Source organism: Somniosus microcephalus, chromosome 13 (assembly GCF_052327205.1).
Source record: "Somniosus microcephalus isolate GS21.2 chromosome 13, FLI_Smic_1.0, whole genome shotgun sequence".
NCBI classification, from domain to species: domain Eukaryota; kingdom Metazoa; phylum Chordata; class Chondrichthyes; order Squaliformes; family Somniosidae; genus Somniosus; species Somniosus microcephalus.
The window spans coordinates 168,587,354-168,599,590 of record NC_140999.1 but is presented as its reverse complement, the minus strand read 5'-3'; the positions used below and the strand labels follow the sequence as shown (position 1 = coordinate 168,599,590).

The following is a 12,237-nucleotide window of genomic DNA, read 5'->3' as shown; positions in this document are numbered from 1 at the left end:
AACCCACATCAACTCCTTACTAACTGACACACTGGACCCACTCCAATTTGCCTACCGCCCAAAAAGATCTAGGGATAATGTCATCGCCACTGTACTGCACACTGCCTTATCACACCTGGATAAGAGGAACACCTATGTGAGAATGTTGTTCATTGATTATAGTTCAGCATTCAATACCATTATCCCCTCCAAGCTTGTCAACAAGCTCAGTGAGCTAGGACTTAACACCTCCCTATGCAACTGGATCCTGGACTTCCTGACGGGCAGACCCCAGGTGGTGAAAATAGGCAGTAACACCTCCTCAACACTGATCCTGAACACGGGAGCTCCCCAGGGTTGTGTGCTCAGCCCCCTTCTATACTACCTGTTTACTCACGATTGCGTGGCCACGCACAACTCCAACTCCATCATCAAGTTTGCTGATGACACTACCGTTGTAGGCCTGATCACAGATGGCGACGAGACAGGCTACAGGGAGGAGGTAAGAGCTCTAGCAGAATGGTGCAAATACAACAACCTCTCCCTCAACATCAGCAAAACAAAGGAGATGATCGTGGACTACAGGAAGTGGCAGGGGGAGGGACACACCCCAATCTACATCGAAGGGGCTGAGGTGGAGAGGGTCAGCAGCTTCAAATTCCTGGGTGTATTCATTACGGAGGACTTAACGTGGTCCCATCACATCGACGTCGTAACGAAGAAGGCATGCCAACGCCTGTTCTTCCTCAGGAGACTGAAGAAATTTGGAATGGCCCCCCAGATTCTCACCAACTTCTACCGGTGCACCATCGAGAGTGTCCTGTCCGGCTGCATCACTACCTGGTATGGCAACTGCACCGCCACAGACCACAAGGCTCTACAGATGGTGGTGAAAGCTGCACAACATACTATAGGAATTAAACTACCTGCTGTCCAGGATATCTACCCCGAGAGGTGCCGGGGGAAGGCCCTGAGAATCATTAAAGACGCGAGCCACCCCAGCCACAACCTCTTCGCCCTGCTCCCGTCCGGGAAGAGATACCGAAGCATACGGTCTCGTACCAGCAGGTTTCGAAACAGCTTCTACCCCTAGGCCATAAGACTCATGAACGTATAATTTATTATTATTTATTACTGTTGTTTTATTTATTATTATTGTATTTCTATTAGTATTTTTATCATTGTTATGCCATATTTATTCCAATGTTGGGAGGACTCGTAAAAATCAACATTTCATTGTGCAGTACACACATCTGCTGCATATATGACAAATAAAATTGAATTGAATTGGTGGAACCGTTGGTCAGGATCACGGCTTGCATGTCGTCGTGAAGCAGGCGGAGGATGGTGACAATCTTTTGAGGGCAGCTGAATTTGTGGAGGACACTCCATAATCCCTCATGGTTGACAGTGTCGAAGGCCTTTGTGAGATCAAAGAAGGCCATGTACAGCAGTTGGTGCTGTTCCCTGCATTTCTCTTGTAATTGACGTGCGGTGAAGATCATGTCCATTGTGCCCCTTAGTGGGCGGAATCCGCATTGCGACTCTGGGAGGAGCTCTTCGGCCACTGGGAGAAGGTGATTGAGGAGGATTCTTGTGATGACTTTCCCTGTGGCAGACAGCAGGGAAACTCCTTTGTAATTACCACAGTCGGACTTGTCACCTTTCTTGAAGATGGTCACAATTACGGCGTCTCTGAGATCCCCTGTCATTATCCCCTCCTTCCAGATAAGAGAAATTAGTTCATGAATTTGCGCCAGTAGTGCTTCTCCACCATGCTTTAGTGCCTCGGCGGGGATTCCATCTGCTCCTGAGGCCTTGTTGTTCTTCAATTGTCGAATGGCCTTTTCAACCACATGCCGGGCTGGGGTTGTGCTGAGATCGTGGCAGGTAGCATGCTGCGGGATGGAGTTGAGGACACTCGCGTCGAAGACAGAGACTCGGTTAAGGAGATCTTCGAAGTGCTCCTTCCAGCAGACACTGCCTGCCTCTCTGTCCTTGATGAGTACCTCTCCATTCTTGGCCCGCAGTGGGGTAGGACCTTGGGTACTTGGGCTGTAAATGGTCTTCACTGCGCTAAAGAATCCATGCACGTCGTGGTTGTCGACTAGCTGCTGGATCTCCTGCGATTTCTCCACCCACCATCTGTTCTTTAGGTCGCGAGTTTTTTGTTGGACCTCGGCCTTCAGGCGTCTGTAGAGCTGCTTTCTTGCTCTCGAGTTCTGTTGCTGTTTCCAGATCAGGAATTCCTTGCACTTGTGGTTTATTAGCTCCTGGATCTCCTGGTCGTTCTCGTCGAACCAGTCTTGGTGTTTCCTGGTCGAGTGACCGAGCGTCTCTTCACAGGTGCTGATTATGGAGGCCTTGAGTGCAGACCAGGCGCTGTGGGCACTCTGCATCTCTGCATCACTGGGAGCCGTCAGGTTGTTTGTGAGGCGCAGGCTGAATAGGGCTTTCTTAGCAGGGTCTTTGAGTGCTCCAGTGTTGATTTTCCTGCAGCATTGTTTCTGTTGCCGCCGCTGTTTTGGGGCTACATTGATGGAGATGACAGAGCAGATTAGGCGGTGGTCTGTCCAGCAGTCGTCAGCTCCTGTCATGGTGCAGGTGATGCGGATGTCATTGTGGTCCCTCACTCGGACAATGACGTAGCCCAGCAGATGCCAGTGCTTGGAGCAAGGGTGCTGCCATGAAGCCTTGTACTTGTCTCTCTGACGGAACACGGTGTTGGTTATGACAAAGCCATGTTCTAAGCATTTCGACAGGAGGAGGGTACCGTTGGAGTTGGCTTTCCCTACCCACTCTTTGCCGATCATACCTCCCCAGATGTCTGTGTCATTTCCAACTCTGGCGTTAAAGTCACCAAGGAGGATCAGATTGTCACCCATTGGGACTCGGGACAGGGATTGTTTGAGGCTGGAGTAGAATTCCTCTTTGGTCTCGTCTGTGGCTTCCAGTGTTGGGGCATACGCACTGATGACTGTAGCGCACTGGTTTCGGGCTAGCGTGAGCCAAAGATTCATGAGGCGTTCGTTTATTTTGCAAGGGGAGATTCTGAGATGTCCAACTAGCTCATTTTTTATGGTGAAGCCTACCCCATGGAGGCGGCGTTCTTCAGGTTTGACTTTCCAGAAGAAGGTGTAGCCACCGCATTGCTCCTTGAGCTGGCCTTCCCCTGCCTGCCGGGTCTCACTTAGGGCGGCGATGTCAATGTCGAAACGTCTGAGCTCCCGGGCAGCGATAGCAGTACGGCATTCCAGTCTGTCACTGTTGGGGTTGTCCATGAGGGTCCTGACGTTTCAGGCCTCGAACTTCATTTTATAGGGTGAAAGATGCCTATGCGTAAATTCTTTTAACATGGGGTGGACGTTGCACACCAGCTACCACACGGGCTTGACAGAGCAAGGTCTTGGTCCAATGGCAAGGGGATCCAAGACGATTGGACATCAGGCTCTGCTACAATGGCCTAGCAGACACACACAAACATACTCCTACTGTTCTCCTCCCTCCTTCCCGCAGGTCCTCTCTGCCTGGGTTTCGTAGGATGCATTGTGGTCCTCCCGCCCTTGCTGTTGGCCCGTGCCGCACCTTCCCTGGGCCCCGACCCCGCTGCTGGTCCACACTGTGCCATTGCTGGGCCTTGACCTCGCTGCTGGGCTTGTCCTTGCTCCTGGGTCCCGGCCTCGGACATGAATGATGTTGTTTCTCACAGGATCAAATTAGCACTGACATTCTCGCGACCCCTGACCCCGAGCTCCATCGTGATCCACTACTCACTAGATCACTAGTCCAGTGGAGAAGCGCAGTCTTGACTTATAATAAGGTTACGGTTTATATATAAATATATATATACAGATACACACACACACATATATATATTAGCTGGGGAGTCCCGCGTTGCGAGGGCAATTTTGGGGCGCTTGGTCTCCCTGCCCCTGTGTGTCCCACCTCTCCCTGTCATGTCCTCTCCCTGTCCTATCCCTCCCTCCCCTCCCCTCCCTCCCTCCCCTCCCCCACCCCCACACCTACCCTCCCCTCCCCCACTCCCCTCTGTCCCTCTCTCTGGCCCCTCCCCCTGCCTAGCGCCTGAGGTCCGGTGCCGTTGCGATAGCGGCCGGGCCGGGACGGACCGGAGCTGAGGTCCCCCGCGTATCGCGCGGCTGATGGACGGCCGCTGTGGGCGGGCGGGCGGCGCATGCGCGGTCAGTGCGGGCGGCGCGAGCCCCCCGCGATTTCCCGAGGCTCGCCCCCCCCCGCGATTTCCCGAGGCTCTCCCCCCCCCCCGCGATTTCCCGAGGCTCTCCCCCCCCCTGCGCGATTTCCCGAGGCTCTCCCCCCCTGCGCGATTTCCCGAGGCTCTCCCCCCCCCCACGATTTCCCGAGGCTCTCCCCCCCCCTATTAAATTGTTATTTAATTCCCTAACACATCATTCAAATATTTACCTTAGTTCCCTAACACACAGAAAGTGTGGGGGAAAAAATTGTGAAAAATCAAGATGGCGGCCACTCACCTCGGTTCAGAAGGATAAGGCTCGCCCACACACGCACCGATTGGTCGAGCGGTCAGGTCACCGAAGCGTAGGATTGGTCAATCGTCGAGTCACTCGACACTCAACTGTAGGAAGGAACCCACCGTCCGATTGGTAGACCTCGACGTCACACGGTCGCTAATGAGATGCTAATGAGCGGAACGCTGAACGTTTTTGGGATACCGCGGGTGGGATTTTTGTCCGGCCGAAACGTAAATACGCCTATGACCGGTCCGGAATCGCAAGCTTTCTTTTGAGGCGACGCGCGCGTCGGTACGCTCTGTAACTTTCAAACGTATAGAGAACGGACAGACAGACATCGGGACAGACATCGGGACAGACAGAAGAGCCGCTTTATATATATATAGATAGATATGCACACACACGCACATAATATATCTATACAGACATACTATTAGGGGTTGCAAGATTCTTTTACTAAAAGCTTATATTAGAAATAAATGTAATACCTCCATCAACAGTTTATTATATACTTTCTATTTGGCTTCCATATCCTGTTTTTCATTTCAAATCCAAATTCTTCACATTCACGTCCCTCATTATCATTCATTATTTTCCTTCCTGTGGCAGCTATGATTCATTCTCTGCTGTGATTGTAATTTATGCTGAAAACTTTCTCTATTAGACATAAAACCTTAACCTTATTATAAGACAAATATGAGGAATTCTTTATATACTATGTCTAAAAGGATTCTCATTTCCGTGTATATTAACATCACGTTGAAACCACTGCATTTTAATCAAAACCAATTTTATTTTGTATTCCAGACCTACCAAAAGTAGGTAGTTAACCTCCTGCTCCAAGATTTTGTCTTTTTGTTAATGATCAGCGTAGAACAAGAGACTAGAAGTTACTGTTTATGATATCAGCAGATGAATGCGTAGCACGTTTGCATGACTTTCCTCAGCCTATGATATGCTAATGTGTTAAGATACCAGCTAGAGGAATGTTGTTCAAATGTGTTGAGCATTCACCTGTTAACATCACCAACAGTCATTTCTATCTTAAGATCATTTCTTTAAGTAACTTGCGTTTTTTTGTTTCACTATTATATGTGGCCATTTTACTTAGTGGCCCTCTACGTGGCCATTTTATTTTGTATCCTGTGTATGTCATTCTTTCAGTGCTGACTGTATTCAGGAGGAATATTCCAATTTTCGGAGAGGTGCTACCTTTACAGTGCAGCACAGTTTTATTCCAGAAGTAAAGTGAGCCGCAATAGCATAATTCATATTTATTTAATTGTCTTGATTGCTGTTATAGTTCCATCGGAATGCCCACTAATACGTGAGCTAGTAGGCTTTTGACAGCATTGCTTTCTTAATGCCCTTTTTATGCAACATTTATAGTCTGCATTCATTTTAATTAGCTGTAGAAATCTGCTCGCATCTCGGTAGCTGCTAAAATGTTATCTTCTTTCAAGCGTCAACTGCTTGCTTTAAGACTGGCATATAAAAGACAGTGTCATTTACTTTAGTATTCAGTGCATGCTGTTGAAGCACATCTCATCATCTCTCACCAGTTTCTGTTTAGACACCACAGTGATGTCGGCAAATTCTCTGGAGACTATAAACATACCTACTTCGCTTGTGATGGAAGAGTCCAGAGCCATCAGTACTGCATGTTTTAATAGTTTTCAAGTCTTCAGCGTTCAGCAGATTAGTGAGTTCATAAATCTGAATAATTCACTGATCGGGAGAAATCACAAGCTAGATCATCAAGCATTTAATGAACAGAAAACACAAGCTTTAGAATCCAAATGTGGTCCATTTCTGCCAAAGATATACAAGCTTTGACAATTGATCTGATAAGATTATGCATATAATTTGCTCGAATTCTGCAATTGTGGATTAAAGTAACAAAAGTAAATAGATGATAAAAGGAAAAGCTCCTTTAGATGTGCACTTTCCATAGGAAAAAAATCACTTAGCGACAATGGGAGCAAAAAGTAGGAAAACTAAAATAACATCCACCAGCACCTTCAGCCTCAAACCTACCCGAATGAATACTTTACTGGAGGAGGGCTAATTTCAGTGAGTTGAATAGAGATCTGGCCCAGGGGGATTGGAATCAAAAATTAGTCAGCAAAACAGTAATTGAACAATGGGAGGCCTTCAAAGAGGAGATGGTTCGGGTACAGAGCAGACACATTCCCACGATGGGGGAAAGGAAAGGCATCCAAAGCTAGAGCTCCCTGGTTGACTAAAGATAGAGAGGTTAAAATGTACAGAAAAAGGAGGCTTAGGACAATAATACAGCAGAGAATCAAGCTGAATATAGAAGGTACAGAGGAGCGCTAAAAAAGGGAATAAGGGGGTTAAAGAGAGAGTATGAGAATAGATTCGCAGCTAACATAAAAAGGAACCCAAAAGGCTTATATAAATATTAAAAGGATAGTCAGAGGAATAGTGGGGTCAAAAGGGACCAAAAAAGAGATATTCTTGTGGAGGCAGAGAGCATGGCTGAGGTACTACAGGAAACTTTCGATTTACCGGCACCTAAATAACCGGAAATCTCGGTTAACCGGCAAAATTCAGGAGTAGGTTCAGGTAAGTTTTACTTCATATTCTACTTGCCTTCCTCCATCTGTTGCTGTGCAAGGGTGTGGCTGCAGCTGTTGCTAAGCTACAGAGACGCTTGGAACTTGTGGCCATTGTTCTGCACTTGTTGCTAAGCAACAGGGTTTGTTGCTTTATATGGAGCTGTCAGCTCTCTGTATCTTTTACTATAGCTTTAAGTTATCCGGAATTTTTGATGAACCGGCACCACGTCGGTCCCGTCGGTGCCGGATAAAAAAATGTTTCCTGTAAATGAGTACTTTGTATCTGTCTTCACTAGAGAAGATGATGCTGCCAACGCAGCAGTAAAGGAGGAGGCAGTAACGATATTGGATAGGATAAAAATAGATGAAGAGGATTTACTTAAAAGGTTGGCAGTCCTCAAAGTAGAAAAGTCACCCGGTCCGGATGGGATGCATCCTAGGCTGCTGAGAGAAGTAAGGGTGGAAATTGCAGAGGCTTTGGCCACAATCTTCCAATGGCTATAGGGGTGGGGCAAGAGGACTGGAGGATTGCAAACATTACACCCCTGTTTAAGAAAAGGGAGAGGGATGAACCTGGCAACTACAGGCTAGTCAGCTCAATGTCGGTGGTGAAGTACATTTTAGAGACAATAATCTGGGACAAAATTAATTGGAATTTGGAAAAGTATGAGCTCATAAATAAAAGTCAGCATAGATTTGTTATAGGCAAATTGTATTTGACTAACATGATCAAGTTCTTGATTAAGTAATGGAGAGGGTTGATGAGTGTAGTGCAGTTGATATTGTGTATATGGACTTTACAGAGTGGTGCAGCGGCAGCGTGCTGGGCCCACAACCCAGATGTCGATGGATCAAAACCATCCTCTGCTATTTACATTCTTGTAAGTGTCAGCTGTGGCTCAGTTGGTAGCACACGTACCTCTGAGTCGGAAGATTGCGGGTTCAAGTCCCACGCCACAGACTTCAGCACATAAAGCTAGGCTGACACTCCAGTGCAGTGCTGAGGGAATGCTGCACTGTCGGAGGTGCCATCTTTCGGATGAGACGTTAAACTGAGGCCTCTTAGGTGAACGTAAAAGATCCCATGGGCACTATTTTGAAGTAGAGCAGTGGAGTTATCCCCGGTGTCCTGGCCAATATTTATCTTTCAACCAACATAACAAAAACAGATTATCTGGTCATTATCATGTTGCTGTTTGTGGGAGCTTGCTGTGTGCCACGTTTCCCACATTACAACAGTGACTCCGCTTCAAATAGTACTTCATTGGCTGTAAAGCGCTTTGAGACATCCGGTGTTCGTGAAAGGCGCTATATAAATGCAAGTCTTTCTTTCTTTTTCCTTTTTACAAAAGGCGTTTTACAAGATGGCTCCTGGGCTGGCAGCTCCCTAGGGAGCTCCTTTGCCATCCTTGGCCATCCGTTGAAAAAGTACCACATAATAGATTTGCTAGCAAAATTAAGGTGCATGAGATTAAAGGGACAGTGGCAGCATGGATACAAAATTGGTTATTGGACAGAAAGCAGAGAGTAGAGGATATACAGGGCATAATTTCAAAGTTTGCAGATGATACGAAACTCAGAAATGTAGTAAACAATGAGGAGGATAGTAACAGACTTCAGGCGGACAGGCAGACTGGTGAAATGAGCAGAAACATAGCAGATGAAATTTAACACCGAGAAATGTGAAGTGATACATTTTGATAGGGAAAATGAAGAGAGGTAATATGAACTAAATGGTACAATTTTAAAGAGGGTGCAGGAACAGAGAGACCTGAGAGTGTACATACACAATATGCAGGACAAGTTGAGAAAGCTGTTAAAATAGCATATGGGATCCTTGGCTTTATTAATAGAGTACAAAAACAAGGACATTATGCTTAACCTTTATAAAACACTGGTTAGGCCGCAGTTAGAGATTGTGTTCAATTCTGGGCACCACACTTATGAAGGATGTCAAGGCCTTGGAGAGGGTGCAGAAGAGATTTACTAGAATGGTACCAGGGATGAGGGACTTCAGTTATGTGGAGAGACTGGAGAAGCTGGGGTTGTTCTCCTTAGAGCAGAGAAGGTTCAGAGGAGATTTGAGGGAGATGTTCAAAATCAGGAAATGTTTTGATAGGGTAAATAAGGATAAACTGTTTCCAGTGGCAGAAGGGTCGGTAACCAAAGGACACAGATTTAAGGTGATTGGCAAAAGAAATAGAGGCGAGATGAGGAGACATTTTTTTACACATTGAGTTGTGATCTGGAATGTACTGTCTCAAAGGATGGTGGAAGCAGATTCAATAGTAACATTCGAAAGGGAATTGGATAAATACTAGAAGGCAGTGTTCCCATTAAGCTGTGCGGTTGCGAGTCCGGACAGCGTTCTGCAGCTCCCATGCAGCCAGCTCACTGGCTTTCAAATAGAAAAAATCGCGCATGTGCGGTATTTTGAATAGGCTGTGCAGCCCCTTAAAGGGGCGTGCACCCAAAAAAAAATTAAAGGGAACATTGCTTGAAGGGAAAAAAGTTTATAGGGCTATAAGGAAACAGCAGGGGAGTCAGATTAATTGGATAGCTCTACCAAAGAGCCGTCACAGGCAACATGTGCCAAATGGCCTCCTTCTGTGCTTTATCATTCTATGATTCTATAATTTCAAAGGACACGACCCCACGTCCCAGCCCCAAGTCAGCAGCAACCCTTCCCACCCAATCCCTGAACACCATTTCGGCCATCCACTCCCCTACCACCCCCCCCCCCCCAACCCCCTGCAGATCACTTGAGAACGTCCTCCACTGATCAGCAATTCGGCTAACACCCCCCATCCCCCAACTGAACAGGACGCGGGCACCCACTCCCCAACTGAATAACACTCCATTCCTTGCACAATTAGCACTACCAAGATGTTAAACTGCCACTTCCCCCTCCCCACCCCACCCCCACACACTGAGCAGTACATCAGCTCTTGCAACCCTCTCCCCCACTACAGAGTAGCAGTTGGGACCTTCCCACATTCTTCCCCACTAAACAAGGGAAAATCAACTCTGGCCCATGGTACTTCCGTCACTGAACAGGGGAATAGTTGTTTGTCAATTCCGCTTCTGGTTTCTTGCCCCCGCCCCCCACCCCAATTGAGCAGGAATTTGGTCAACCCTGGGAAACTCTGCCCCACTCCCATCACTATTCAGCCACATATCCTCCACTTTCTCTTCCTCCTACTCCTACTTTTTTTCTTGACCACCTCCATCCCACTTTCTCCTCTTTTCTCTTCCTCCCTATCGCCACCCCCCTCTACTCTGTCGCTCTTTCCACATCTCCTGAGTCCCCCTCCATCTCTCCCCTTTCCATCTCCACCTAACCCTTCCCTACTCCCTCCACCTTCAATCAGCCTTCTCCCCACTTCCCCATCTGAATCCAGTTATCCCCATGGCCTCTACCCCCACTTGACCTGAATCCTTCACTTGGCCTTGACTCCCTGTGTACAATGCCATGGGAGATCAATTTGTATATAAGATACTTTTGCACTTGGCTTCTTTAAATATTTGGCACTGTAGTAAGGCCATTTATAGAAGTGGCTCTCAGTGAAAAGCAAAAGAGATCCAGCAATGAATTAGATACCCGGCAGCTCAGATAGAAAAATGCAAAATATTTTAGTGCAGCTACAAATATCAGTATGCACAGAATATCAAACGAGCATCAGGAGGATGTGGCAAAATATGTTGCGATATTATAAGTGCATTCTACACAACAAGCCATTTATGCAAGTCCAATTTACCAGTCGCTTTAAATAAAGCTGCAGGTGCAGGGAATCTGAAACAAAAACAGAAAATGCTGGGAAGACTCAGCAAGCCAGTCAGCATTATCCTGGGGAGGAAGCAGAAACGGGTTGTGCAGGGGTTGGGGAACTGTGAGGTTGGAGGCATTAGGGGAAGCTCTCAAGAGGAGAGGAGACCAGTAGTGGTCTGGAAAATGATGGCTTGATGCTCAGTAATGAGTTGGAAAGATAAGAGGAGTTGTCAGGGAGTTGGTATTGAGCCTTCGCAAGATAGAGGTCCTTTCACCATACAACATTGGCGGCCTTTTTATCAGTGGCTTTGATGAAGATTTTGGGACTGGACCTGAGAGAACAGAGCAGTGCAAGTTATGGGGAGATAGATTAGAGTAAGAGGGCAGTGGATAAACTGACATAACCAATATCGTGCTGGCAGTTCTTGATGAAAAGATCAAGGGAGTGTAGAAGGCCAGAGGGAGGGGTCCAAGTGGATTGGGGAGGCTGAAGACAGAAAAAGGAGTCATATGTGGGGGTAGCTTCCTGGCCAAAACAATAAGCACTGAGGAGAAGGCAGGAGGAAGAAGAGCTCAACATCATGTTGATCTCAGAATTCATTGAGGTGGGTGGAGGAGGGCCATAGAGGGATGATGCTGAGGCTCTTGGTTTAGGAACAGATCAGTCGGGTTCAGAGAGTTGCAGGTCAGAAGGGACAGTGAAAATATGACAAAAGGTGAGATAGGAAGGAGAATTGGGGTCAGGAAGAAAATGAGGTGGAAGAGTGATCAGTAGATAAGCAGGCATCCAAGAGTTGTTGAAGCTTATGGTCCTTGCTACCTGAAAGGAAGAACATATGATATAGTTGTCCGGAGAAGGTGGAATTGCTGCAGTCCTTGTGATGATGATGCTTCTTAGTTAGGCATAAAGCAGAATGACAATGTGATCTTATTGAATGGCCGAGCAGACTCAATGGGCCGTATGGCTTATTCCCGCTCCTATTTCTTTTGTTCTTTTGTGAGGAAAAGCAAACAACAAACCAGCCACTGATGTAATAAAACAAGTAACCACAGCAGTAAATCATTGAGCCCAATTTTGTTGATGTGTGTAAAGATTTCTTGTGGCATTACAATGGATTTTAGACAGTTAACTCTTTTTGTTTTAAAATAAACCAAAACTGTTGCAAATAATTAGTTTAAAAAAATGAAAAGCATAACTTCAATTAGCGTTAATTATTCTGATCCAGAGTCTAATGCAGTGAATGAAACAGAATGACGGGGATGGGGGAAGAAAATAAAACACAACTGTAAAAACAATGAATTACTGATCTCAATTCTTTGTCAACCCTGTAGCCAAACAGAGTAGCACTATAGCAACCAAATAATCGCACCCCAGGCTCCAGGCTATTGGAGTATGGGC

The 12,237-nt window shown here is 46.6% G+C and overlaps 1 protein-coding gene and 1 pseudogene across 8 annotated transcripts in view; one reads left to right on the top strand and one right to left on the bottom strand.

Moving 5' to 3' along the window:
- ptprt (protein tyrosine phosphatase receptor type T) overlaps positions 1-12,237 on the top strand; it is a 1,756,894-nt gene that overhangs the window by 278,194 nt on the left and 1,466,463 nt on the right. The window lies entirely within an intron of this gene.
- LOC147108762 (uncharacterized) lies at positions 2,132-2,864 on the bottom strand (annotated as a pseudogene).